The following is a 27,408-nucleotide window of genomic DNA, read 5'->3' on the forward strand; positions in this document are numbered from 1 at the left end:
GTTTGCCAGGGAGCTGCTGGGGCAGGACCCTGTGCTGGGAGGTCGGAACTGGGTTTCGGAAGCGGCTTTTCTTCTTGTGTTCCCCACTCTTTCCCTCCTCTCTGATCTGAGACGACTGTGCTCACTGTCATCAAGCTCTCCTTTCCCCCTTCTCAGAGTTCTGCAACTGAAGCTTCCTTGTGCTTGGTTTTGGCTAGTGTCTTCCTTCAGTTCTGAAGCTCTCGGTTTAACGTAGCTCATCTCCCTAGGGCACCGCCCTTCTCTGTTTCTGGGAAGGCTCACCTTGGTCACCTGTACCTTATGAGCACAGCCATTGGGCTGCCTTAAAGCTTAGGTGATTCAGACTTCTGGGACATCTCAAGCTAGACATGGGCTGTCTCCCCAAACTTGTGAGTCTGTCAGATTCTCCTGGCTCTAAGGATGTCATGCAATTTCAGGTTACATCCCAGGCATAGTGAATCCCGTACCCAAGGTGCCGAGTCCTGTTTACGACAGTGGTTTTCAGCCAGGGGTGACTTTGCCCCAAGAGGGCTTTGGGAGTGACCAGAGCACTTCTGATTGTCCCAGCTGTGGGTTGCTGCTGGCATCTAGTGGATAGAGACCTGGGATGCTGCAAAACTCCTGCATTTCACAGGACAGTCTCTCCCACCAGGGACAGTCCAGCTGAGGTGTCGACCATGCATGAGCTGAGAACCTGTACTCCGATTCTCTGGGGCCATCAGGTATGACCACAGGGGCTGTCTCACCTGCTGGGGAGTGACTTTAGTGCCAGTTCAGTTTCCAAATCCTCTAATTTGTGCCACAGACTGAAATTGTGTCCCCATAATTGCATGCTGCAGCCCTGGACAGGTGTGATGGTGACTGAGATGGGCCCTTGGAGGTGATCAGGGCTGGACGAGGCCGTGAGGGTGGGGCCACCATGAGGGGATCAGTGACCCTGTGAGAAGAGAGACCAGAGGACAGGGGACCTTCTGAGGACACAGTGAGAAGGTACCCATCTGTGATCCAGGAAGAGGGCCCTCCCCAGAGCTGGACACGTGCGGCCACCCTGGTCTTGGGCTTCCAGCCCCAACCTGTGGAACGCTGTTCTGGCACCGCCGCTGACTCACAGTGTGACCGGGCAGGTCGCTCCTCATTGTTGGGGACCTTCTCTCACACTGCCTCCCCGGGCACTGCCCAGTGCTCTCCAGGCCACAGGACACCAGTGCCCCCGGCCTTTGGTTAGAAAGCTCTGGTTTCCCTCCCTTCGATTTGTTCCCAGGGGCTGTCTTGCCGTTCCCTAAGGGATGTTTCAGGGTTGGTGGGAAGACGAAAGCGAGAACCAGTGGACTCCCTCCAGTGCTTCTGGAGAGCAGAGGCCCCTTTTCTCCGTCCTTCCAGCCAGAGAGGTGACGTCTGCACCCTGCATGACTGGGCAGGCCAGAGCAGGGCAAGGGGTGGGAGGAGGACAAGAGGGCCTGGCCATGCCATTGCTCTCGGGCCTGCGAGACCCGCCTCCAGCGTCCGGCCCAGAGAGGGGGTTCTCCCCCAGTGGTTCTGTCCTGCTGGGGGCGCAGCTCTGAGCCTCCAACTGCCTTGGGGACAAAGCTGAGGACAGAGAAGGCAAACCAAGGAGGTCCCCGCTGCACTGGCCACTGGTCAGGACGACTTCCTGTCCAATTGGCCCGCCAGAGCTGCCCCCTGGAGTCCTCAGATGACAGCCCTGAATGCTGTCGGTTGTTGGTGTGGTCAGCGTGCGAGAGCTCTGTGGGCCTGCTCACCTCTCTGGCTCCACAGCCCGGTGTTTCCTGTTCAGGGAGGATAGGAAGGAAGCAGGTGCCGTGTTCTGGGCTGGAGGCTCCTGGCTGTCCTGCCTACTCTGTGGCCGAGCCTCCTCTGCCGTCAGTCATGGCCAGGAGATGGGGTTCTGGCCAACAGCGAGGGCGGCAGTGAGTGCTGTGTGCCCAGTCCTTGCCCATCATGGGCCCTTCATGCTGTTGGCCTGTGCCCCAGGGCCAGCTGAATGCAGAGGTCAGCCAAGGGCTCCATGGATGCCCTGGCAGTCCCACAGGTTGGAGTGCCCGTGGTCCCTGGGTCACTGCAAGGAGGTGACATGTCCATTTGGGATCTGAACAGCAGGTAGGTTTCCGTGGGCAAAGCCACTTGTTTCAGAGTTTGTTACCCCAACTAATGCACCTCTAGAGGACAATTTGAATCCTCCCTGACTTGACCACCATGTAAAATGCTAGACTTGTGATGAGGGACTTTTACCTCTTCTCTGGTTAACCCCTATCAAATGGATCTATTTGTCTGACCCACTAATATTACTTTTTTTCTGCCCTCGGCAGTGTTGAACGATAAATTGAAGCAATCTTTGGAAGATTCAGACTTTGGAGGAAAGACAGTATGTATAGACAAGGGGCAATTATCATAATTCTGGGCACCGCTCTGCCAGATGCATGGGGAGAGAAACTATTAGTCATCCCTTAACTCTGACAGAGGTACCGTTTTTTCAGGTGAGATCTGCAATAATTAAAAAGCACACGGCTTCTGCCTCCCCACCTCAGCCTGCCTTCCACCATCGCGGTGCCCTTGAGCAGCATCTTCTGCAGGCACGGTGGCCTCTGAGGCTGGAGGGTATCTAGGGCTGCCTGGGGAGAGCTAGCTCCTGGCAGATTTCATGGTGTGGTGCCGGGGACAGCGCCCGCCATCCAGGTCACTGCTAGATGCAGTTTAATTAAGCAGGGAGGGTCACTGCGGGGGGCCGCTGTGCCCTGTTTGATTTGTGTGGTGGTTGACACGTTTGGGAGCGCCATCAGAAAGCAGCTGGTGTAAATGGAGAGAGTCACTCACCTGAGTGATTAGATTAGCTCAGCGGAGATGCAGTGAGCTTTATTAAAGGCGCCCTGGGAAGCAGCTGCCTTCAGCCCAGTTGTGGGGAGGAGGGGCAACCTGATGAAGGTCAGTGCTCTGGGTGGTTCCCAGTCCTAGCTGGTGGCCAGGTCCTGGGGGCTCATGCTTACCTGTCCCCACTCTAGCCAGTCCTGTCAGATCCTCCCAGGGAAGTGTGGAAATCTGCTCCTCCTTTAAACAATGCTTTTACTTTGTCACTTTAGATTTCACTTTTCTTTTTGGTACTGGGAATTGAACCCAGGGGAAGTGACCACTGAGCCACACCCGCAGTCCTTTTTAATGCTGTATTTAAATATAAAAATAAACTCAGAGTCTCACGGAGTGCTTAGAGCCTCACTCAGTTGCTGAGGCTGGCTTTGAACTCACGATCCTCCTGCCTCAGCCTTCAGAACAGACGTGCAGGTCCTGTTTGTGCCTGTGCTGGGCTGGGTCGGCCTGCGCCACGATGCCCGATATGTACCGTGTCATGGTGAAGGAGCAGGACATCTCTGCCGCCCAGTGCACCGGGGACTGTGTATGCGAGGGCTCTCTGCAGGGTGGACCGTCCGCCTTCTGGTGGAAGTGGCCTGAAGGACTTGCATTTTAAATGAAGAAGAGGTGAGGAAGCTGTGACGGGTGTGGAGACACTGGAGAGGTCCAGTCAGCGGGTGGCCCGGGTGGCCGCTGACGGGGCGTGACAGCGTGGCTGTTGCTCTCTGCTGGAGCGCTTCTGTCATGGGACCCAGCACATCTGTCACGAAGGCTTGAAGCTTTCCGAGTCTGTCGAGGTGTCTGCTCTGTGGGACTGCAGCTGTGGAAGAGTGTGGCCACTGGCAGGAGTATCGTGGGGCACTGGGGACAGGCTCATGTCCGACTGCCTCCCACTGAGAGGGTGTCAGGACCCGCGTGGGAGCTCAACTCCTGACGCCACCTCCGTGGCTCCTCTCAGCCCCTGTTGATTTGTGCCAATAAGGTTCAGGTTCAGTTCACGCTGGAGTCAGGCGTGGCATGTGGGCGCCTGCCCTGGTGCTCCTGAAAGTCTGCAGAGGCTGGGTGCCGGCTGGGGGCATTAGCCCGGCACACCAGTGTGGTCAGCGTGCTGTTAGCATGGTGAATGGCGTCGGCCTGACATTCACGTCGTGTTGGCAGGGTGTATGATGTCAACATGGCACTGTATGGATTGTATGGTGTATGGTGTCAGTGTGACTTTATGGTGGCATAAGCATGGCATCAACCTGGTGTCACTGGGGCGTTGGTGTCTGTGTGGTGCGTGGTGTTAGTGTGACGGGCCCAGGGGTCTGGTGTGCACAGTGGCCTGGCTTGCAGATGGCGACGGGAGACAGCACTGGACCGTAGGTGGGTTCGATGGGGAGCTGGAGGGCGAGCAGGCACAGACCAGTCTCTGGGCCGTGGCTCTTGTGTGTGAAAAGATCGAGTCAGAACCACGACTTGCGTATTCATTTTCGCACACAGAGTGAGGGTCAGAGGGGGTGGTTCCTGGCTAACGACCTTCCAGAGCAGGCCAGCGAGGGAGCTCAGCAGAGGGTCCAGGACACAGCTGTCAGGCAGCAATGCTCTGTGGGATGGGCAGCGCTGGAGGAAGGAGGAGAGCCTGGGGCACCCAGAGGGCTGTCTCCTGGACGCCAGGACTGAGCTCACTCAGCAAAGCAGTCTTCAGGGTAAAGGTTCCACCTGAGATTTGGCATCCCCAGGGGACAAGCTGGAGAGGGACATGGACACACGCACGTCCACCACCTGGTGGGTCAGGGGAGAGGGTCCTCCTGGCTCAGGAGGTGATGGAGCAGGTGGGGAGGAGAGGTGTAACCAGAGGGGTTTGAGGGCAGCAGCCAGGGCCCTGCAGAGAAGGTGGCCCTGGTCCCCAGAGCAGGCTTGTGGGCACACACAAAGGCTGAGTTCAAGGTCACACCATCATTCCAGCATGGAAGAGGCCAGCGGTGCCTAGTCCAACTGGCTTCCAGGAGGAAAAGGATGAAATTTTCAGAAAGATTTTAATAAAACTTAGACAAGGCTCCTTGACAGGGCAACCTGTGTGGCACCTGTGGCTCTGTGGCCACCAGTGAGGTGGAGACTCATTCCAGAGGCGGGCTGGTATTTCATAAAGCCCCTTCCTGCAGCCTTGCTCTGCGGTCTCCCGGGAGCCCAGGGAAGTGCACAGAGGGCACCTTCAAGGTTGCCGGCTGTTGTCTTAATGGAACAGAGGAACACACAGTTAGTCTTTAAAAATGTAAGAGGCGGAAATAAACCTGGGAAAGCCCTGTTCCTCTCACGCTGGTCAAGCAGGAGGCTGCAACTAGTGGGGGGCCACAGCATCGGGTAACCCTTGTTCCACGCACACTCTGCTGATGGTGGAGGAGCCCTGGCCCCCTCGAACTCAGGAGTCCCCTCAAACAGTGTTCCCAGGACTCTCCAGTCCCCTTCAGTGGGGCAGGACCCTCGCTCGTCCCACCGTCAGCCCTCATCATCATCTCCCAGCATCCTGAATCCTATACCACAAGCCCACCCTCGATCCCAGGAAAGGGTGTGCACAGGCAGATGTGTCCCATGTCGCTGTCACTCAGGTGTGGTCCTGGACCTGTGGCAAGGCCTTGGCACCACCCAGACCTGCAGGATCATCATCTGCTTTACCATGGTCCCAGAGCTGACCACACATGGTGGATCCTGTCCTCTGCCGCCCTGGCTGCCCCCACAGCCACCTCCTATGCACATGCCTGTGCTGAGTGCCCCAGGCCCTGGATGCCAAGCTGCCTGTGACAAGCATGAGCACTTGCCCACAGCCACACTGGGGCAGCGGGGAGCACCGTGGGGCGCTCACTCTGGAAATGAACACAAGGAGGCCTTCACCGCAGAACACCCACCCACCCACTCATCTGTCCATCCGTCCGTCCATCAGTCCCTCCAGCAAATCCTGCCGGTGCTCCTTGCTGGTCTTGGGGTGGGAGGAGCCAGGGCACGCAGACTCACAGCCTGGCTCTGGCAAGGTCTGTGGTGCGAAGGGCCTGGATCGCTTCACCGGCTGGTGGCAGACACCTCTGCGAGCTGAGGTGTGGTGGGTGGCTCTGCTGACATTCCTGATGCGTTTCCTGAGGACAGTGGCATTGTCAGAGCAGCTAGGCCACTCTGTCTAGGAAAGGACTGGGCACTCCTTTCCTGGCTGGACGTGGGCCTCTGGGCTCCAGGCCCTGATGCACCTCTGGGAGAGCCCGGTTGTGCCTCCGCTGGGCAGGAGGTGGGGCTCCATGTGAGCCGGGTCTCCCAGGTCCCAGTCCTGCTATTCTGTGGCTCTGTGGCCTCCTCGCCCAGCTAAGGTGTGACCCTGCCACCACAGTCCTGAGGCCCTCAGTGTCCTCTAGCCACCCCCCTTCCCATGGCACCAGAGACACAGTGGCACCTGGAGCTCGGCCAGTGGGCAGGAGGCTGGCGGCAGCCAGCTGGCCGCCCTGAGCGCTGGTCTTCGCAGAGCAGCAAGACGATTCTTATTCTGAGGACATCTTTCACAATAAGTCCAAGTCAGGCGCTGAGAGATTGAAGTCCCTGGGAACGAGGTTATGGGGCAACGTGACAGACCCGAGGGAAGTAAATCACCAGAACCGATGACATTTTTCCAGATGGAAACAGAACGGAAGGTCTAATCAGGAAGAGGAACGAGGGTCTAACTCAGCAAGGTTTACCGATGGCTGCAGGAAAGCTGCTGACGTGACCCTCCTCTCCAAGGACAGAGGTCAGGGGCCGGGGGTCGAGAGCAGGGGCGGTCGATGAGCATCCTCGAGGCCGGCCGGCAGGCAGGCAGTAGGCGGTCGGGCGGTCTGCGGGGTTGGGGCTTCCTGGGTGTTCATTTATTCATGCAGGCTGTGTCTCGCCACGCTGGGCTTGGCTCACAGGAAGCACATCGCATAAAGCAATATAAATAAGTGATAAAGTGCTGCATCTTTAAGGTGGACTCAGAGGTCAGAGGGGAGGGATGGGAAGACCTTCCGTCATCTCCTGCATCGCGAAGTGATCAAGCCAGACAAGCCCAGAGTGTCCGTGCCACTCTGCCCAGCGCTCAGGGACTTCTGGGATTGAGTCCCGAGAGGACAGGGTCAGTCCTACCTCGGGGGGGAGCACAGAGAAGGCCACATCACTGCCCAGCTACACAGGCCCAGGTGAGCCAGAGCCTTCTGCCACCCCAGCACCAGCACCTGGGCGGGGAGAGACAGGGCCACATGTCCCACCTCACCTGGCCAAGTGGCTCATGGCAGGTGCCCCAAACAAAAGCAAGTGGGCTCATCCCCACTGGGAATCAGGGTGAGTGTGTTTGGAGTGACGTTGCTGAGGAGGTGGCCAGAGCACTCCCCTGGGGGACTTGGCCGTGGTGGAGGCCTGCCTGCCCAGGGGGCTGGCACAGGGGCTCACTGAGCCCCAACAGCCCAGGAGGTGTGCACCACCCTCGTCCTCCCACACCTGGGGACTCTGGGCTTGAAAGCCTGGTCACCTCGGGTCACACTGGGAGGCTGCAGAGCGGGGCGCTGAGCACACATTCAACCCTCCTGGCTGCCCTCCCAGGCCAAGAGGGTGTCGAAGGGCCTCTCCTCATTGGCTTCAGGCCATGTCACCAGGAGACAAGGACCCGGGGAATGGCATCCACACCACGTGAGGGGCAAGCGGGGGGCTCTGCAGAGATGGCTCTGATCCTCCCTGAAGCTCCTTTCCAACCTGGTGGCTTTGTGGTCACTCTGACCTGGGGACGCAGTGGAGCGGACGGTGTGCAGTGCTGGGCTGGGCCCTGAGGGGCCTCGGGCAGCCTCTGCTGTTGTTCCTGGGTCCTCTCTGCCCATGGAGAGCCTGTTCTGTCCCCCAGGTGAGGGGCTCTCAGGGTGAGGCCACGGGGGTAGAGGAGCTGTGCCCCAGCCATGGCCTAGTCCACCCCATGGGTGGCATGACGCCAGCCTGGCCTCCCAGGCCCAGTCCAGCGCTCCCAGGGAGCCCCTGTGGAGGGAGGAAAGGCCTCTCCCGTCAGCCTGTGCTGGTTCCTGGCCCTGGGCTGTGAGCGGGAGACCAGGCTCTTGAGCCCCTAAGGGGTGGCAGTTCTCACAGAGAAATGACCCATCAAGCCGGTCGCCTGAGGGAAGCTGAGCGAGAGGTCGGCACCCGTCGGTGGGTGGGCCGGTCAGCCACGCCACTGGATCTGAAGGCGCGAGAGAGGGTTGCGGGGCTTTCAGGCAATGATGAGTCCATGAAGTGCAGTAACCCCTTCATGGCTGAACGGGCACGGGGAGTGGACCTGGTTGGAGGCAGTGGGGGGGTGCCCTGCAGTTTATTCTTCTACCAGCTGAGCAGCCCCCTATGCCATGGTGGTTCTGCCTTGGAGCCAGTCGACCACAGACTGAGCCCTCCAAAGCAAAGTAAGTCTCACTAAACGAAGTCAGCCTCACTGACAAGCTGACCGCCCATGGCCATCGCAGGCCAAGTGGGCTCTGGGAGCTCTGGAGTCCACTACAGAAGGCAGCGCGTGGTGCCTGGGGAGGTGGAGTGGAGAGGCGGCCCCTCCCTTCCAGCTCCACCCGCTGGAAGTCGGGGCTGGAAGTCGGGGGCTGCTGCCACATCGTGAGCTTGCCCCTGCAGCCTCAGGCCCTGGTCAGCAGGAGGCAGAGCGGGACCTCCAGTGTCGCCGCCATGCTCCCCACCTCTCTGTGCCCACCCTGTGTCTCTGGTGCTGCGGCTCCTTGCCCAGGCTGGGAGGCCAGCGCTGCTCCTGGTAGGAAGGGGCCGCACAGCACACCCTCCTGGGGGCCTTCCCCTGGCTGAGGGGCTGAGCTCTGGGGGCTGCTCTGGCAGAGTACCAACACTGGTGGCGAAGGGACAGCAAATTCTCTCTGTACAGCTCTGAGGCCAGAGGCCCTAGGCAGGGCGGGTGTCTGCAGGGCCTGTGTTCTGCTCACGCTGTCCTCCCGTGGGTCTTCATGGGGCACTGATGCCACCCAAGAGCACCTCCCCATGACTTCGTTCCTTGCAAAGGCCCCTCCTGCCACCCTCGCGTGGGAGTGAGGCTTCACTTGTGAGTGTGGGGGCATGAGCGCCCAGACCCTCTATCTGCTCTTGGGGTGACTTGACAACTCAGCCTCCTCCTCACCAGAGCCCTCATCTAACCGTCGGATTGCATTTTAACTCCGACCTTTCTCTCTTGCGATTTTCTGATTCCTTACTCTAACACGTTCTGAAGAATCTACCCAGGAAACCGTTCTCCTGCCTTGGTCCCGCCTGCGTCTCTGCCTTTCTCTGCGCCCAGCACCCACTCTTGGGAGGGCCCGCGGGCACCTTCTCCTGTGTGCCAGGCACCGGCACAGACAGGCGTGGCCCATCTGTGGTCAGGAGAGGGGTGGGTGGGCGGGGATGATGGCTCTCAAAGGTCAAGGGAGAGGAGGCCTTTTCCTTTAAGGGTTCCCACGTCGCTCCTCTCAGAGGGGATGTGTGTCCTTCTCCTGTGAAGGACGTGGGGAGGAAGGGACAGCGAGCACCTCCGGGTGGCCAGCAGAGCCAGGGCTCTGAGGGTCCTGGTTTACTGCATTGGCTGCTCCACGTGGTCCCTCTGGTCACAACAGGAGCTAGGACACTGCGAAGACCTGCCGAGAGCAGAGGGCCACACCACAGGACAGGCGGAGCCTCCCCCACAGGCCCGCTGGCTCCGTCGTCCTCGCTTTTGCACTCGGGGAGCGTGGCTTGGATTCCCGCCAAGCAACCTTGCACACAGCTCCACCCAACAGAGGCTGTGCTTTTTGACTGGAACCGTGAACCAAGCTCCTGACCAACGCGGCCCACCTGCCCTCCGAGCCAGAAGGTGAGCAGGCGTGGCTTTCCCCTCGCCCAGCGAGGCTGATTTGTGGCTGCCGCTGATGAGTCAGTCTCTGGACGGGGCAGGTTCATGCGGTTATGTCGCATCAGGAAAAAGGGGTGATGAACCTGGACCATTAGCTCTGAGTTAATGGTGTGATAATGGTTCCATATTTCTTCCTCTCGATGGGCTGCGGGGAAGTTGGTGCTCAGCAGCAGGTCATCAGCCAGGCAGGCCCAGGGTAAAAACCCGGAGTGTCTCTCCAGCCTCAAGGAAATCGTAAGTACATGTGTGCATCTGTTTATTGCTGGTGTGTATTTGTGTGTGCACATGTGCATGCTCTGTGAGCTGGCATGCACAAAAATGGTACGTGAACACATGTGTACCTGTGTGAGGCTGTGCACACAGCCATATTTCTTGTGCTCCACATATGTGTGCTGGTGTATGTATGCACATATGAGCATGTTTCAAAGCTTGCACACACAAAAACACTGCCTATCGCTGATGTGCACACACAAGTCTTTGTGTGTACACACATGTGTATATGTGTGTCTGTGCACCTGAACACATGGTGCTGTGAGTAGCTTCATGTGTCTGTACATATGCATGTGTGCACACACCAGTGTGCGTGTGTGTGCAGCATGTGTGTCTGTGTGCATGTGTGTCTCTGTGCATGTGTGCCGCTGCACACCCAGGAGTGGGAGAACCACGCCTCTGGGTCACGGGAAGGGAGGGCTGGAGATAGCACCATTGTCAGCAGACAGTACTGCCTGTGTGAGCCGGGCTGACTTTGAAGGGCCAGCGTCCACCTTCCTTCCTTTTGTCCCTCCCACCGTGACAGGCTGTGGGGATGTGTGACCCGCCTGCTGGGCTCCTGGCTTCTTGAGGCAGGCACACATTGGTGGCAACCAGAGGGGCTCCTTCCAGTCCAGGCTGGGTGTCAGCTGAACAGGCCTCACTTTCCTCAGAGCGCTGGGCAGCGACTCCCACCACCTACCCTGCGGCCTTCAGGGGCACCTGGGCTCTGGCTGCCTCCTCCCTGGGCCACCAGGGCCATCTGTGGGAGGCAGGTACTTCCTGAGAGGGAGGGCAGTGGAGGTGTGAGGGAGTCCCTGGAGTCCAGGGGGGAGGGCTGCACCCGAGAGCTCCCGCCGTTGCCTGGAAACGCCTCCTCCATGTGCCGACTTGTCCTCTGGGTTGAAGGCCTGTGGGCTTGAGGGCAGCGTGGGGACAGTGGAGGCCCAGGCTGCACCATCCTAGGCCGAGGGTCCCAGAGCTGAGGTGGAGACCGGAGACCTGCTGGCCCGGCTGCAGAGCAGGAGTGTGGCTTGTGTTCAGCCAGTGGTGCTGGGGCCGCCAGGGACCCCAGCCCACTTCAAGCTGTCAGTGGCTCTGCTCCGCCCGTGGTGGAAGGCTCCAGGAAAGTGGGAGCAACCAGCCGCAGGACCTTGGCCCCCCTGATCCCCTGCGCCCAGGCTGCTGTGCCCAGGACAGGAGGTGCCTGCTCTTCTGTGCCCCCTGCAGGGTGGAGGCAGAAGCGGCTCTCTGCTCTGGGGCTGGTTTCCTGCTCCTGTGCCTGGAGCCCAGGGATGTGGCCAGGTCCTCAGGGGTGGCCTCCTCCTGTGGGAGCTGCACACCGGAGCAGCGGGCCCTGGGCTCCCTGCTTCACCTGCAGCTAGCTGCTCTGCACGAGCGTTCTGCACACAGCGCCCAGTGCCTTTCCCCGGTTTCCAAGTCTTCAGAAGGCCATCTGAGGAGGAGCATGTCACCCAGGGTTCTTGCCAACCTGGGACCCCGGCAGGGCAGGCGTGTGATGCGGGAAGGTGGATTCGTGGATGCTTAAAGAAATCTGTGACTCCTCGCTGACCCGACCTGCTTCCTCCTGGTCAGTAGATCACTCAGGTCCTTCTACAGTGTCTGGAAGGAACTGGGAACAAGGACAACAGCAGCTCCATCAATAACTGACCCCGGCAGGCAATGCCCCAGGACCTGGGTGACTAAGGCAGGTGACCTGCACCACCGACATGATGGGTTGGGCAGGTGGGGAGGCTGTTTGGGCTCGTCACTGGGGAGGCTGCGTGCAGGCCACGTGCGGAAGGGCGAGGACTGTCCCGGGGGTAAGGAGGGGCTGGAAGGACACATTGAGGCTTGCTCCCGTGTGTGGCATGGCACACGGGACGCTGAGGACAGTGGGACAGGAAGCCCAGCAGGGCAGGCACGTGGGGCAGTGATTTCACCTCTGTGTGTAGACAGGCAGGGTGCTGAGTGGCGGCTCAGGAGTCATTGTGCCTGGGTGTCTGGAGAGACAGCAGCAGTCACTGATGTGTGACAGAGGACAACACGGGTCAGGATCAGCGCTTCTCTTTGTCACCCACAGCTCTCTTCTCTGCTTCTCGGCACGATCCGGAGGTGCGCCACACCCGCTGCGGGCCCTCCCCTCCTCGGACATCGTGTGCACCAGCTCCCCTGTACGCCAGCGCAGTCGCACACGCCTGTAATCCCAGTGCCTTGGGAGGCTGAGGCCGGAGGATGGCATGTTCAGCCACCAGGGCACGCCCAGCCCCTCCACACGACAGGATGGCCACCGTCAAAATCACGGACAGCTGCACGTGCTGGTGGGAGAACTGGAGCTCCGTGCGCGGCACCTTCTCCTGTGCTTCTTGGCTGCCGGGCCCTGACCCTCGCTCAGGCCTTTCCAACAGTTCCAGGAGTGAGGTGCCCTTCACGCCCGGCACGGCTGCCTTCCACCTGCTGTGAGCTGGGCAAGGCTGCCCGCGCCTCCACAGGCCCCTGCTCCACCAACTGCTTCACGGCAGCTGCCGGCAGGGAGCAGAGCTGGCGGGCCTCCAGCTGGCCGTGCGTGTTGGTGGGTGGCACGTGGGCACGGTGGGCCTGGCCGTGCATATGTACCCCGGGCCTGGCTTGTGTGGAGCAGAAGCAGCGATTTTACGCATCTGGTTTTCTCCCCAGGCCTGCGAGGGGGTGGTCCTCTCTCGGTTTATACGGTGGAGCCTAAAGCTGGTCGGTCCAGAGTCACCCAGCCATCAGGGCGGGTCCCAGGCCTGAGCAGACCCACTGTCTTCTCCCCGCTGCGAGCCCGGGCGAGCAGCTCAGCACAGGACGCCTGCCCTCCACCGGCCTCTCTCCCTGCACCTTTATTGTGGTGCCGTGTGCACGGGGCCTGCTACCGCGTCACTTCAAGTGCAGCCAGGGCACGACCTGCATGTGCCTGTCCCAGGGCCACCACCACTGCCGTCTCCAGACTCTTTCCTCCTGCAAAGCCAGAGCCTCCCCACTGAGCTCTAACGGGTCCCCCAAGCTCTCTCCCAGAGTTGGGCTGCTCCAGGTTCCCCGTGAGCAGGCGCACACGGCACCTGTCCCTTGTGTCTGGAGGTCACTTGGTGCCATGGCTTCCAGTGAGCCTCCTGGCGGCAGGTGTCGGGATTTCATTGGGGGCTGACTGGTGTTCCCCTGCCTGTCCAGACCTCCCTCTGTCTGTCCCTGCTTCAGGTGACAGACACAGCTGTTGAATAGGTCTGCTGTGAACGTGGGTGACCGCCCCCCAAGACTCGCGCTGACGTTCCTTCCTGTCGTGGGATTCCCAGGGGGCGACCAGGTGGGACCTCTGAGAGGTGATAGGTCACGGACCCAGCCCTCTGTGGGTTCACGGGGTGCCAGGTCATGGGTGAACAGTCATCTCTAGAGTGGGTCTCCTCAAGTTTGTTTGGCTGATTCTTGGGCACACCCTGTGGCCATGGATGCTGGGCTGCCTTTGGATTCACCAGAGTCCCACCAGCGAGGTCCCCTGGACCGTGGACCTCGTGGCCAGCCTGTGTTCTCATCCATTCTGGGCAGTCACAGAGCGGAAGAAGCACCAAGACGGGGCATCTTCAAGACCCTGTTCCTTCTGGCACAGACCCGGAAGGGGGCTGCTGGTCAAGTTGGTGGGCTGCCGGCTGTTCCTGGGCCACACTGCCCTGCTCCCCCGGCAATGCCCGCGGGGTCCAGGCACGGCTTTCTTCTCAGAAGAGCACTGGAAAGGGAGCGGAGCGTGCGGGGCCCAGGTTTGGGATGCGCTGAGAGAGCTCCGGGACTCCAGGAGGTCTGACGGCACAGAGCAGGGGAGCGGGGCTCTGTCCCGGGTGGACAACCGTGGGCTGATGTCGTGAGAGGGCGCGGGCACTGGCTGGCCGTGCCCGGCACCCATTGTCCCTGGTGCTGCTGCTGCGTGGCCCCGAGCCTGTCCCTCGGCTGGTGTGGGCCCGGCAGCCAGCCTCACCACCTGCCTCCCTCCCTGTGGACGCAGCTCTGTTGAGATTCGCGGTGTGAGGGGACACACGTCTCACTCCCGGGTGCCGAGGCCATGCTCTGAGGCCCCAACCCCGTCTCTCCTGGGGCCTCAGACCTCTTCCCCGTGCGAGGGCCGGGTGTGCGGGTGAGGGTGGGTTAGCAGGTGGCTCCCGGAACCAGGCAGCTGCCTGGGACAGGCTCCTCACTCCAGGCTGGGCAAGTCTGACCCGGGACCTGACGTCCGTCCCTGGGGCTGGGGCTGAGGCTGTTGGTGTACCTGGAGGGCGAGGCGCGGGTCAGTGTGTCCTTTGGTCTGCTGAGCAGGTGCTCCTCCTTTAAAGAGAAAGAAAAATGGGGCCACAGCATCAGCTCTGAATTCCTGAGCCAGGCAGGCGCAAAGCCCTCCGGATCCTGTTACTCACCAGTCTGCTCATTTAGTTTAGGGTTCAAACAGCTCTGCAGAATGTACAAAGGCCCAGGGGTCACCATGAAGGTTTGTATGTTGTTATTCTCTCCACATGATATGGGCATGGTGGGGCCTGTGGCTGGACCTCTCAGCAGAGTGGGATGGAGCTTGGGGACCAGGCACGTGTGTGGGGCGTGAATTTGCACTGACTGCTGGAGAGGACAGCATTTCTTAGAGTCAGGTCATACCCTCACTGTACTGTTTGCTCTTCATTTCACCATTTTAACAAATCCCAATGTCCTTGGTTCTGCCCCAGAGATGGCACTTCTTGATTGCTGGGGCGGGGGTGGAAAACCGTGCGCTCTCACCACGGGCAGAAACCCAGAGCCAAGGGCCTAGGTTGGCAAGACAGGTCTGGGCAGCCTCCTGCTGAGGGCCCGGGCTCGGCTGAGGCCTGGAGGTCCACACTGGGTGTCCTGCTCCTGTGTGCACAGGCACCGCCTGCTCCTTGGACACTTCACATACCACCTACAGCATCTTCCAGGGGAAATTACCTACGTGCAGGAAAGGGGGAAATACAGAGGGGCCAGGGGGAAGGAGCGGGCCTGTTCCCCCGATTGCCAGGTGACTGATTCCCCACTAAGTTCTCAGGCAGAGTGTGTCTGGAGCCTCGCCCTGTGCCCGGCCCCTCCCCCTGGGCACCCGTCCCTGCACATGCAGCTGACCTTCTGCAGAGATCTCCTTTCCTTCCAACCATCGATTCTTCAATGGCAGTTAGTGATGGTGTAAGGAAGCGGCCAGCTCCGAGTTCAGCACTATTCATCACTCCTAAGGGGCCGCCGGGGACAGACCCAGCACTGCCCCTCGCCTGGCATCCCGCAGACTTCCGCCCCGGCCAGGCCCTCCGTCCCCGCCCGCCCTGTGCCTGGTGCTCGCCTGCCCCCTGCGTCCTCCTGCAGGCTCATCCGCTCGCTCTCTGCAGAGCACGTCTCCCCCTTCGTCAGCCCAGATCCTACCCGGGCTTCCCGGACACCTTTCAAATATCACGCCAAATGCCAGCGAGCAGGCTGATCTTGGAGAACATAGATCAGAACACGTCATTCTGTCCTGGAGAACTCTAATGGATCCCGATGCCCTTTCAGTGTGCCCGGGACCCGCCTGCCCGACCTGGGCCCACCGCCTCCTCAGAGCTTCACTGTCCTCAGGATGCTCAGGGACAGGGCATGCTGTGGCTGTGCAGGCTGACTCTGCCTCCACACCTTGTCCCCGTTGAGCATCAGAGAGTCAAGGGAGAACTCTGTGAGCCGTGGTCAAAGAGTGGCCTCCAAAGGTGCCCACATCCCATCCCCCAGAGCCTGGGGACAGGTGGTGTCCCTGGGGCTTAGCAGAGGGACGGGGGATTAGCATTTGAGGTGGGCAGAGTGTCCCGGCTGATGGGGCCCGGCGTGTCCCCTGTGTGCTGAGGAGTGGAAGAGGGAGGCAGAGGCTGGTCAGAGGGAGGGTGGAGAAGGACCTCTCACCTCGCCGCTCTGCAGGAGGGAGGGCCCCGGCCAGGCTCTCAGTGAGGATGCCGCAGGCCTGCAGCCACGACAGTGGATTCTGCCAAGGAACGGCCCTGGCCCCGCGGTTCTCACCCGGGTGATCCTGGAACCCTTCTGCTGCCCTGTGACGCTTGGGTGGACCACCAGCTGCATCTGTGGGGACTTGTTCTGGTAGCAGCTGGACACGGGTGTGGCCCTGTCACCACGTGGTTTTCTGAGGTGAGGTTCCTCCCGACGCAGGTGGAGCCTGGGGACCTGCGCAGTGAACTGACCATAGAGGCCCACGGCAGAGGCCCTGGAGCCTGCGCCACGGAGCAGCCACGGCCGGGGGCAGGTGCGGGGGCACAGGTGCAGCTGCCAAGGAGCAGGGCTCGGCGCGGTGCCCAGTCGCAGGGTGGCGGGTTGGTTTCCTGTGTTTCCTCGTGCCCCTCCCTCTAGGACACGGACCCCAGGCCCCTCAGCCTTGTCACTGGCAGTCCCCTGGGGCCAGGTCAGCAGCCACACAGCATAAACATACGCAGGGGTGGAGAAGGGAGGGACCCTCATAAGATACATCACCACCAGGAAGTGGTTTGTCGGACTTTTTAGTGACATCCCAAATAAGCAGGTTCATGAATGAGAAATCCTTTTGGTGGAATCATCTTCAGTCCTCCTTTGTCCTTGGGTCACTTGGCAGGTTGCCCTGGGGGGGGGGCGCACCTACAGGAGGGGATGCAGGGAGGGCTGTCTCTTGGTGACCTTAGCTCCTCTGCGTTCTTCATTTTCTCTGCGGGGGCCAGTGATTGCTGACCCTGGGACGTGGTGGGGCTGCTCTCATGCCTTTGCCGTGCTAAAGGGCTTCTGCCGCCCGTGACCTTGGCCGCGGCCTGCTGCTGCAGTGCTCCTGTCAGCCGTCAGAGCTGCCCTGCCGCCCACCCAGCAGCCCGGCCAGCTAAGGGCCCGCTGCGGGGTCCATTCGAGGCAGCCCAGGGGGTAATTTCAGGGACAGAGTCAGGTCTGGCGTGCGATGGCCTCTGTGGATTACGAGGAGCAGATGGCTTGGCGTGGGAGAGACGAGCAGCGCTATTTCTTCCTGGGAGAGGCGCCTGTCAGGTGAACCCCAGCAAATCAAAATCCAATTCTGCAGGGGAGGACTTTGCCTTCCAGAGATGAAATTGCCAAAGCGGAGAAATGGCGCACACTCTGCGGAGAGCCTGATAGAACTCCCGCAGAGCGTGTGGCCCTGAGCTCTGCATCAGTGTGACAAGTGGCCACAGCGGGCGTGGCAGCACGGCCAGCCCCAGGTGTCCCTGTTACCAGCAGGTCTTTGGCCCTGCTGGAGATGGACAGAAGCTGACCGTGGACTGTTCCGCCGTGGCCTCTGGTTTTCCTCCTGCACGGGTCCCTGAGTCTGGACAGAGCAGCTCTTGAATCGGTCTTCAGGGCCCTGAGGCCTGCGGCTCTGGCGGGGGAGGGCGAGGGTGCGGGCCCTTGCCTCCGGGGTGCCTGTTTTGGGTGAGTGCCAGCCTGTCCGTGTGAGGCACATCCTCAGCTGGTGCACAGCAGCCCGCCTGATGCTCGGCTGCTGCCCTCAGGGCTTCCCGGCGCTCAGTGCCCAGCCCCCCCCTCAGTACTATGTCCCAGTTGTGTCACCACCAGGTCACCCACTGTTTTAATAAGTCACTTCAGGAGGGCAGCACCCGAGGTGGACTCTGCTGGTCACAGCAGGCAGGTGTTTCTGCGCAGCGCTCGGCCCTGGGGGAAGCGAAGGGGTGTGGGTGTCCCCCCTCCAGTGCAGGTTCTATGCCTCTGGGCCTCCCGCAAGCTGCGGCCATCTTTAACCTCCTCCCGGCTTCTCTTCGCTCAGGCCCAGACCTGCACCCTGTGGGAGGCCAAGGCTGAGGACCTGGAGCTCCAGAAGCCCTAAGGGAGGTGGCCAGTGTCTCATGGGCAGCAGGTGGGCAGTGTGAGGCCGTGCAGGCTCTCCAGTCCCAGCAGGGCCTGGGGTCACCACGCAGCCCACCGTCTGCTGCCCAGTCAGTGAGGGGGCCCTGGGGTCACCTCGCAGCCCGCCGTCTGCTGCCCAGTCAGTGAGGGGGCCCTGGGGTCACCACGCAGCCCGCCGTCTGCTGCCCAGTCAGCGAGGGGGCCCTGGGGTCACCACACAGCCCGCCGTCTGCTGCCCAGTCAGCGAGGGGGCCCTGGGGTCACCTCGCAGCCCGCCCTCTGCTGCCCAGTCAGTGAGGTGTACAGCTCACAATCCTTCAGAGCTCTGGAGGTCACCCTGTGAAGTGCACACCACTGTGGCCGGCGGGAGCCTCTGTGGTCTGCACTGCCTCCCTGTGGACAGGAGGTAACTGTAGCCCCGGGGGTCGTCACGGCCTGTCCTACAGGACACTGAAGCACTGGCCAGGCCAGCATCTACAGGTGGAGGCTGGGGAGGCAGGCGAGGCCTGGCCTTCTGATCCCAACCCAGGAGGACTCAGGTTCTTTCTTCCTGCCACCCTGTGGGCTCAGGGATCTGGTCTCTTGCCGGCAGGAGCAGGCCTGGCACATCTGGACACTGCCCTCCTTGGGCTGTCCTGCATGTGTCATCGAGGTGGCAGATGCCCACTGCTTCAGTGCTGCAGGCCACTGACAGTGTCAGACAGCAGGTTTCCCGAGGAGAAACCAAGGGCACTGGGAGAGCAGGGGGTCCGACCAGTCCAGCAGGGGTGGCGGGCCTGGGGGAGCAGGCTCTGCCTCTGTGGATGGCCTGGGTCCTGGAGGGTGTGCCCCATGTCTCCGGCCTGCGCTAGCCCTGGGCCTGGCCTGCTAGGCGGGTGGGGTTTGCGGGCGGCTCTCCACGGCCCTGTGGGGCTTGACTCTGCAGCACGGGCAGCTCGGGGCGGGCCCTGTCATGGCTTTCCCTTTTCCTCACCTCCGCTGCCGAAGGAGCCATCCTGGGTGCGTGCGGGAGACACTGTGGCCTGGGTGGGGTTGGGCTGAGGAGGGGTGCCGACGCCCCATACCGCACCCCGTTCCCCCAGGATCAGCTTTGCCTGTGCTGCCTGCGGCCTCTCCCAGCCCTGGAGTCCTTGCCAAGGGCACAGCGGCCTCGCAGCCCGCGCTGACGGCCTCCCAGATGGTCTGGTATCTACTTGACTGGAGGGTCAGCGTCTCGACGGATAAATCACAGCGGCACTAGATCAATTGTCAAGGTTTGGCCGACTCATTTGAGGGGCTGGATTCATGTGGTGCCATTTCTTCTTCTTGCTGCAATTCTTTCTAAGGAATGTGGTGTCAGAGTTTTAGTGCCTCATATTTCCTGCAGATGATAGCCGCACGCTAACAGAGCAGCGGTGACAGTGCTTCATGTCCCGCAATTGGATTTGCTCGGATCCCAGCGCCACCGGCTTTGAAGTGGCGTCTCCGAGCAGAGCCGCTGCGCGTCCCTGGCTCATCCCAGCGTGCACCGCGTCCTGGCTCCGGCAGCCGCTCTTTGTATGAAGCACGGTCTTTGGTATTCATGCGGATTCCGTGGCTGTAATGAGCAGACCCCGTCCCTTAAATAATGTCACTTTTCATGTTGAGGGAAGGAGACATTCAGGGCACACATTTCCAGTCCTTGTTTTCTAGGGATGGCGAGGCCCAGGACTCGGAACGCAGGCGCCCCGTCTGGGCAGACGGGCTTTGCCCCCGGCCTGTTCATGGTCATTTTAGTGGACGGAGCTGCTTTGTCCTATGAGTTGCACTCGAGCCTAAGTGGGGCCCCTGGTCCTTGTCCCGGGCTCTGCGGTGAGGACGGCCATCTCTCCCCTTCCTAGCGTTCTGCCTTCTGCTTTCCCTCGTCTTCTGTTTCCCCTCAGATCAAGGTGCACTGCTGTCCCCTGAGGTCTCACATCCACCCCCGCACCTTCCGCCTCTTACCTGATGATTCTGTCCTGTGACCTGACCTCAGGTTCTGTCCGCCCCGTGGGTGTGAGGAGCCACCGTCTTCCAGCTCCTTCTCCAAACACCGTGTGCCCATGAGTTCCTGCAGGACACAAGTGCAGGCCTCTGCTTCAGGACTTTCCCCACGTCACCTCACCCCACCCCCCGACCGTCCCACGTCACCTCATCTCACCTCCTGTCGGTCCCATGAGGCTGACACCCCACGTCACCTCACCCCACCCCCTGACGGTCCCACGAGGCTGACACCCCACGTCACTCACCCCACCCCCCGACGGTCCCACGAGGCTGACACCCACGTCACCTCATCCCACCCCCAGACGGTCCCACGAGGCTGACACCCCACGTCACCTCACCCCACCCCCCGACAGTCCCACGAGGCTGACACCCCACGTCACCTCACCCCACCCCCCGACGGTCCCAGGAGGCTGACACCCCACGTCACCTCATCCCACCCCCGACGGTCCCATGTCACCTCATCTCACCTCCCGACAGTCCCACGAGGCTCACACCCCATGTCACCTCACCCTACCCCCCGACGGTCCCACGTCACCTCATCCCACCTCCCAACGGCCCCACGTCCCCTCACCCCACCCCCCGATGGCCCCACGAGGCTGACACCCACATCACCTCATCCCACCCCCCGATGGCCCCACGTCACCTCATCCCACCCCCCGACGGCCCCACGTCCCCTCACCCCCACCCCCGATGGCCCCACGTCACCTCATCCCACCCCCGATGGTCCCAGGTCACCTCATCTCACCTCCCGTTGGTCCCGCGAGGCTGACCACTGCTGGCTTCGTTTTGCTGATGGAGAAATTAAAGCAGCGTGAAGGCGAGCCGCCTGCTCAGGGTCCCACAGCTACCGGGGCACAGGATGGCAGCCCCACGGGCTGCGGTGGGTCTGGGGTCGGCGTCCTAGAAGGCGGCTCTCAGCTGCCTGGGCGTGACCTGTGCCTCCGTCCTGGCTCGGGAGCGCCGTGCGCACCCCACTCCCCGCTCCGCCGCAGTCTGCTCCAGGAGGAGGGTCAGTGTGCGTCCTGCGGTGCCGTCCTCAGCTCCCGTGCCTGGCTCCGCGGCTCCTCCTCTGGACAGGCCTGGAGTCCGCTTCTCTTGCGTGTCCTTGATGGTGCACACGGCGCCCACAGACTGGCCTGGCGAGCGCACACGTCTCCTCTGCCCGTCTCTGGGGCGCTGGGCTCTTCTCCCTTGCTCAAGCTCTGCTCTCAGGGCTGTTCGACGGCTGGCTTCAGTCCTTGGGACCCACAGGCCCCCGTCAGTGCGTCTCCACACACTCGGCCTCCCCTTCCTGTCCACCTCTGAACGCTGGCCTGGGGGACCTCCTTCCTGGTTCCCATCAATGGGATCTTAAGTCGGTGCACTTTAGGTCATTTTTTCTCAAGTAGGCGACCTTGTCCTGTCTGGATGGCGTCAGTTCCCCTGCCTTTCCGGCCTCGGGTGTGTGTGTGTGTGTGTGTGTGTGTGTGTGTGTGTATCTGTGCACGTGTATGTGCACACACCACCACACACACTCACACGGCTGCGTTTCCCCGCTTCTTGTTTTGTTGAAGGGCTGGGGGAACGCGGCCACAGCAAGCCACCTCGTCTTCTACGAGATTCAGGGAACCCTGGGGACCCACCGAGTTGCTGTTGGGAATGGCCTCTCGTCTTGTGGCTTGAGTCCACGCACTTCTCCGTGTTAAGAGTTCCTCTCTCCTGACTTATGAACGGGACCCCCAGGCCCAGGGTGATGCCCCTGTCCCCTGCTCTAGGCCTGGGCTGCGGCACACAGAGGTGGCCTCTCATGACACGTGGGAAGCGGGCTGCGCACGAGGATGCGTGGCTGGCCCTGACAGACAGACCTCTGCCCTGTTTCCAGGTCTCCAGGGCACGCGGGTGCTGGGCAGGGCTTCCCAGGGGGCATTCACCTGCTCCCCGCAGCCTGAGACCAGCCCGTGGAGTGCTGGGCCCGGAGCTCATGAGGAATAATTCCTGAGCATCACTTTCAATTTCCTACCCGGCTCTTTGTTTATTGCTTATTGATTTGATTATTGTGAACCATTTTCCTGAAGAACAGAAAACATATGTTGACTAAACATGCACGTCAGGAGTGAGACACATTCATCGATCCCTCCTGTGCACACTGAGGAAATGGGGCCTTCACCTCCTCGCATCTTCCCTTCCGCTCCCTGGGTCCCCCGTCTGTTGGCACCAGGCGGTTACGAGTGACAAAGGTGTCTCACAGTAAGGATCACCCACGAGGATGCGTGGCTGGCCCTGGAGGGGGTCAGCTCCATGGCAGTGTTGAAACCCGTGCAGACTTTCCGTCTGGAGGGACTGTCTCTGTCCTCCTGAAGGCCGCCCGCAGGGCCAGTGCAGAAGGCCCGGCTGGTGGAGCTGTCCAGGGGCCTGCCTGTCCACTAGGAGAGAGCTGCCTTCTGTTCTCCAGTCTGACGCTGTGGAAGGGAGACCGTGGCCAGGCTGGTACTCATTTCTAAAAGGGAAACCTGTCTTTCCTGACCATTTTCAAAAGAAATTTTATGCTCAATATTAAATTTCACCAGGTTTGACTTGGGTACCTGCATCTCACCATCATTTTTAAAAATTTGCTGTTTTCTTCAGTTTACATGACAGTAGACCGCATTTTGACATACCATAGGTACGGGGAGCACGACTTCCCGGCTTTGTGGTTGTACACGGTGTGGAGTGACCCTGGTCGTGTGTCCCTCTAAGGACATGGGAAAGTGACGTCCAATTCATTCCACTGTCTTTCCCATTCCCACCCCTCCCGCCACTCCTCCCTGTCGGATGCAGTGAACCCCCACTCCTTCCTCCCCCTGCCTACTATGAGTCAGCATCTGCATGTCAGAGAGAACATTTGGCCTTCGTTTTTTGGGGCTGGCTTGTTTCACACACTTATTTCACTGTGAATATTTGTACATATTGTGTGCACTGTATGTATCCATTGACCAGCAGATGCCATATTTTCACTCTTCTTTAAGGCTGAGTAATATTCCATAGTGTATATATACACATTTTTAATCCACTTATCTGTTGAAGGTCACCTAGGCTGGCTCCACAGCTTAGCTATTGTGAATTGAGCTGCTATAAACATGGATGACCATGTTACTGTCGTTTGCTGATTTTAAGTCCTTGAGGTATAAATCAAGGACCCACCATCAACTTTAACTGGCATCTGAGACATTTCTCAGGTTCCCAGGCTGGTGGCCAGATTCGAGGAGACCCCCAGCATGGCTTCTGGGGTGAGAGTCTCCTCCCCCACAGCTCGGCCCCCTGCACGGGCATCTCTGCCGCAGCCTCCTCGTCATCCGAGCTTTCTCTTTCCTCTCGATGCTGGCCTGCCCCCAAGCCTGCTGCCACATATTTCACATTTCCTGCTGAGTTTTCTTGGGTCTCATTTTGCCTCTGGAGCTGTACTTAAGTTCTTGTGCTCCTTTTCCTTGAATCATCTCCTGAAGCCAACTCTTCTGGTTTGTATCAACTTGGTTTCCTCTTAACTAGCATTTCACTTCCTGTTCTCTAGAACCCACAGTTGATTTGAATAACAGTTTATTGAGGTGAAAGTCACAGAACTCATTGTTTTGCAGTTCCGTGTGTCCAGTGTTCTGAGTGGTGCAACTGACCGTGGCTGCACTTCAGGGCGTCTGCTCACCTCAGAAAGGAGCCCTGTATTCAAGGCAGCCGCCCTGGTACCCCACCCGGGCAGCCTGGACCTGCTCTCTGCAGGTGGACCCACCTGTCTGGACCTGCTTGTGACGGAACCTTCCCCTTGGCAGTCCTCCCAGCTTCTATGATGTGTTCTGGGTCCAGAGTGTACAGCAACTCCACAGTAAAAATGCAAACACTGAGATACGGGAGGAACTGCCCGCACGTGCTCCTCAGAGCCCCCAGTGCATGAAAAGGCGCCCCATAGTTGTTTTAAAATGCGATCAAAACCCCATGAAATGACTTCACCGCCAACAGGAGGGCTGCACCTACGAGACAGACCACAACAAGTGCTGACCAGGGCGTGGACACGGAGGACCCCCGTGCTGGGGGAAAGGGAGATGTGCCTCCAGCTTCAAAGCATCTGCGCAGTTCCTCCAGGCGTGCAATTCCTGGCGACGTCAGGCCTGGGGCGGCCACATCACCAGAGGCTCCGCTGCTACTGGTGCTAGGAGAATCATCAACCCCATCCATGCCGTGCACACACTGTGTACAGAAACCCACAGCCGCAGGGCTGATACTAGCCCAGAACAAAAGGAACCAGCATGCTGGTCAGCTGCCAGGTGGACACACAAGATGTGGGACATCCAAAAAGTGAAATAGTATGCAGCAAAACAAAAGGGCACAGTGCTCATACATGCTTCAACATAACTGTGATGGCACATTTCACATTTCCCCCAGCGCGGGGGTCCAACGTGTCCACCCCCTGGTCAGCACTTGTTGTGGTCTGTCTCGTAGGTGCAGCCCTCCTGTTGGCTGTGAAGTCATTTCATAGGGTTTTGATCTGCAAGTTAAAACGACTATCGGGTGTCTTTTCATGCACCTGGGGGCTCTGAGTAAGCCGTCTTCTAACGTGCACGGGCGGGCAGTTCCTTTCTCATATTTAGGAGTTTGGATTTTTATTGTTGAGTTGTTACATACTCTGGACAGCAGATATTTATGATCTGCAAATATTTTCTCCATTGCATGAGCTTTCCCTTCGCTTTCTTGATAGGTCTTCTGACACCTTTTTTAAGTGTAAGTTTTTTATTTTTCTCTCTGTCACTTACACTTACGATACGATGGCTAAGAAACATGACCCAAGACAGAGCTGGACGGCCCCCTTCTCATTGTAAAACGTCCTTTTTGTCTGTAGTGACGAGTCTCCCAGGTCTGTTTGTCCACCGGTGGCCCCTCCAGCGTGCCTGTGTGGGTGTGCGCTGCGTCTGTGTCCCCTGTTGGCTCTGTCATTGTGTGCGCCTTGAACCTAAGGTGCCTCTGGGAGACAGCGGGCAGTCGGGTCTCCGTCTCTGCCTTTTGATTGGTTGGTTGATCTATTTACGTTTAATGTGAACCTCAGGCTGCATCGGCTTCAAACGCAAGGACACTCAGGGAAATCTGATGCCTTTCTCTAAGAAGCAGTAATGAAGCATTAGTGTGTGTCTAGAACTTACTAAGCAAAGCCCTTTAAATGGGAAAATGCAGGGGAATCGGGAGATTCTCTGATAAACACCACTGGCCAGGACCACTGCCACCAGACGTGGCCCACCGGAGGATGTCTTCTAGCCATCACCAAAGGACACCAGACGGCAGCCGTCCCCACAGGAAGAGAGAGCGGCGGAGGGACTGGCAGGAGCGTGACAGACAGGCGGCTGTGGTTGTTCCTTGCTCTTCACCATCTGAAGTGAAGGGCTCTGCGCAGGGGGAGAGGTCCCCTTTCTGGTGCCGGTCCCCTCTCCTAGGACGGCCGAGGTGTTTGCAGGCGTTTGGGCAAGTTCTCCCTTTGTGATCGGGTGGGCTGAGCTGCTGCCCACCGACTCCCGGAGTCCTCTGAGGCCAGTTGTCCCCGAGAGCTGGTCAAGGAGAGAGACGTGTGCAGAAGTGGTACATGCCACCTCCGGGCAGCCCCTTTGGGGCCCCGTGGCTCCGCCCTGTTTGTCCCTGGTCACGGCCGAGGCAGCAGCTGTGGGCAGGGAGTGGGTGAGGTGTGAGCTGATACTGCCCTGAGCAGAGCCCTGGCCACCTGCGATCAGGGCAGAAGTGCCTATTTATTGTTGTGATTTATATTTTTAACATAATTTTTAATGGAAAATCACATGAAAATGGTTCAAAAACTAAGAGGAAAAACTCCCTGTGTCTCGGGTTGTCTTTATCTCTGTCCAGGTGCTGCCTCCACACTGGGCACTTCCCGTGAACCTTGCAGCTGCCTGGTCTCCAGCTGAGGCTGCATCACCAGGCGGGAGCGCTGACCCTGAAGCGGGGGATCCCTCCACAGAGCGGCACCCCGCGGGCACGAGGTACACTCCGGGCTCCGCCCCGTCTCTGACTCTCACACTCGTTCCACTGTTGGACCTCGTTTGACCACCTCTTCCAGTGGCTTCCTCCTGTGCATCCATGGCAAGACACTCCGCCTGCTTCCTGGCTTCTGACTCCATGTCTTCCAGAACTTTCTCTCTGTTTACGTTTTGAACTATTCCTATGCTCGTTTTTCTAGAAAGTTAATTCTGCTTTCAGCTCCCTAATCCTTATTTTCAAACCTTCTGTAGAGTCTGATCTTTGAATTCTCATGTTCTCCTATTGATCCTTCCTCACAGCCTCTACTGTCCTTGGTCGATGCCAAGGCCTTGTGGATTTCTCTTATTAGATAAATGTTTTTTCAAAAGCTGTTTTTACTTTCTGAATCATTCCTCTCCTGGGAGAGGTGTTTGAGTTCTTTGAGGATCTTGGCTCTGTATTTCGCCTCCTCATGTGGAAAGCTGGGTTGGCTAGGTGGCCTCTACACGTGCCTTGCCGATTGCCTCCACAAACCTTTCCTAAATGCAGCATAGTCCCTCCCTCCAGGGAGAGGTGGGGTCACTGACAGAGGTGTGGGTCTGGTGAATACTAGCCACACCTGCCCAAACCACACCCGGTCCTTGTATTGAGAAGCACTCCCTTGGGCTGCCTACTCTTACACCTGCCATGAGGTCTGAGGCTGCACAGCGCCACCTGGGTGGGGGTGCTGACCTCCTGGGGAGATGGGCACCTGCTGTGAGGTCTATGCTGCACAGCTCCACCTGGGTGGGGGTGCTGACCTCCTGGGGAGATGGGCACCTGCCCTGAGGTCTGAGGCTGCACAGCGCCACCTGGGTGGGGGTGCTGACCTCCCGGGGAGATGGGCACCTGGTGTGAGGTCTGAGGCTGCACAGCTCCACCTGGGTGGGGGTGCTGACCTCCTGGGGAGATGGGCACCTGGTGTGAGGTCTGAGGCTGCACAGCGCCACCTGGGTGGGGGTGCTGACCTCCTGGGGAGATGGGCACCTGCCGTGAGGTCTGAGGCTGCACAGCTCCACCTGGGTGGGGGTGCTGACCTCCTGGGGAGATGGGCACTTGCCGTGGGGTCTGAGGCTGCACAGCTCCACCTGGGTGGGGGTGCTGACCTCCTGGGGAGATGGGCACCTGCCATGAGGTCTGGGGCTGCACAGCGCCACCTGGGTGGGGGTGCTGACCTCCTGGGGAGATGGGCACCTGCCGTGGGGTCTGGGGCTGCACAGCTCCACCTGGGTGGGGGTGCTGACCTCCTGGGGAGATGGGCACCTGCCGTGGGGTCTGAGGCTGCACAGCTCCACCTGGGTGGGGGTGCTGACCTCCTGGGGATATGGGCACCTGCCGTGAGGTCTGAGGCTGCACAGCTCCACCTGGGTGGGGGTGCTGACCTCCTGGGGAGATGGGCACCTGCCCTGAGGTCTGAGGCTGCACAGCCCCACCTGGGTGGGGGTGCTGACCTCCTGGGGAGATGGGCACTTGCCGTGGGGTCTGAGGCTGCACAGCTCCACCTGGGTGGGGGTGCTGACCTCCTGGGGAGATGGGCACCTGCC

At 59.9% G+C, this 27,408-nt stretch overlaps 1 long non-coding RNA gene across 1 annotated transcript; it reads left to right on the plus strand.

Annotated features, from left to right (window-relative positions):
* Positions 1–26,213, plus strand: LOC144369483 (uncharacterized). Its single transcript, XR_013429308.1, has 2 exons — positions 1–6,610; positions 25,715–26,213. It is a non-coding gene; the product is annotated as an uncharacterized LOC144369483 (long non-coding RNA).
* Positions 26,214–27,408: the final 1,195 nt, after the last annotated feature.

The sequence above is a fragment of the Ictidomys tridecemlineatus genome, chromosome 12 (assembly GCF_052094955.1).
Source record: "Ictidomys tridecemlineatus isolate mIctTri1 chromosome 12, mIctTri1.hap1, whole genome shotgun sequence".
Taxonomy (NCBI): Eukaryota; Metazoa; Chordata; class Mammalia; order Rodentia; family Sciuridae; genus Ictidomys; species Ictidomys tridecemlineatus.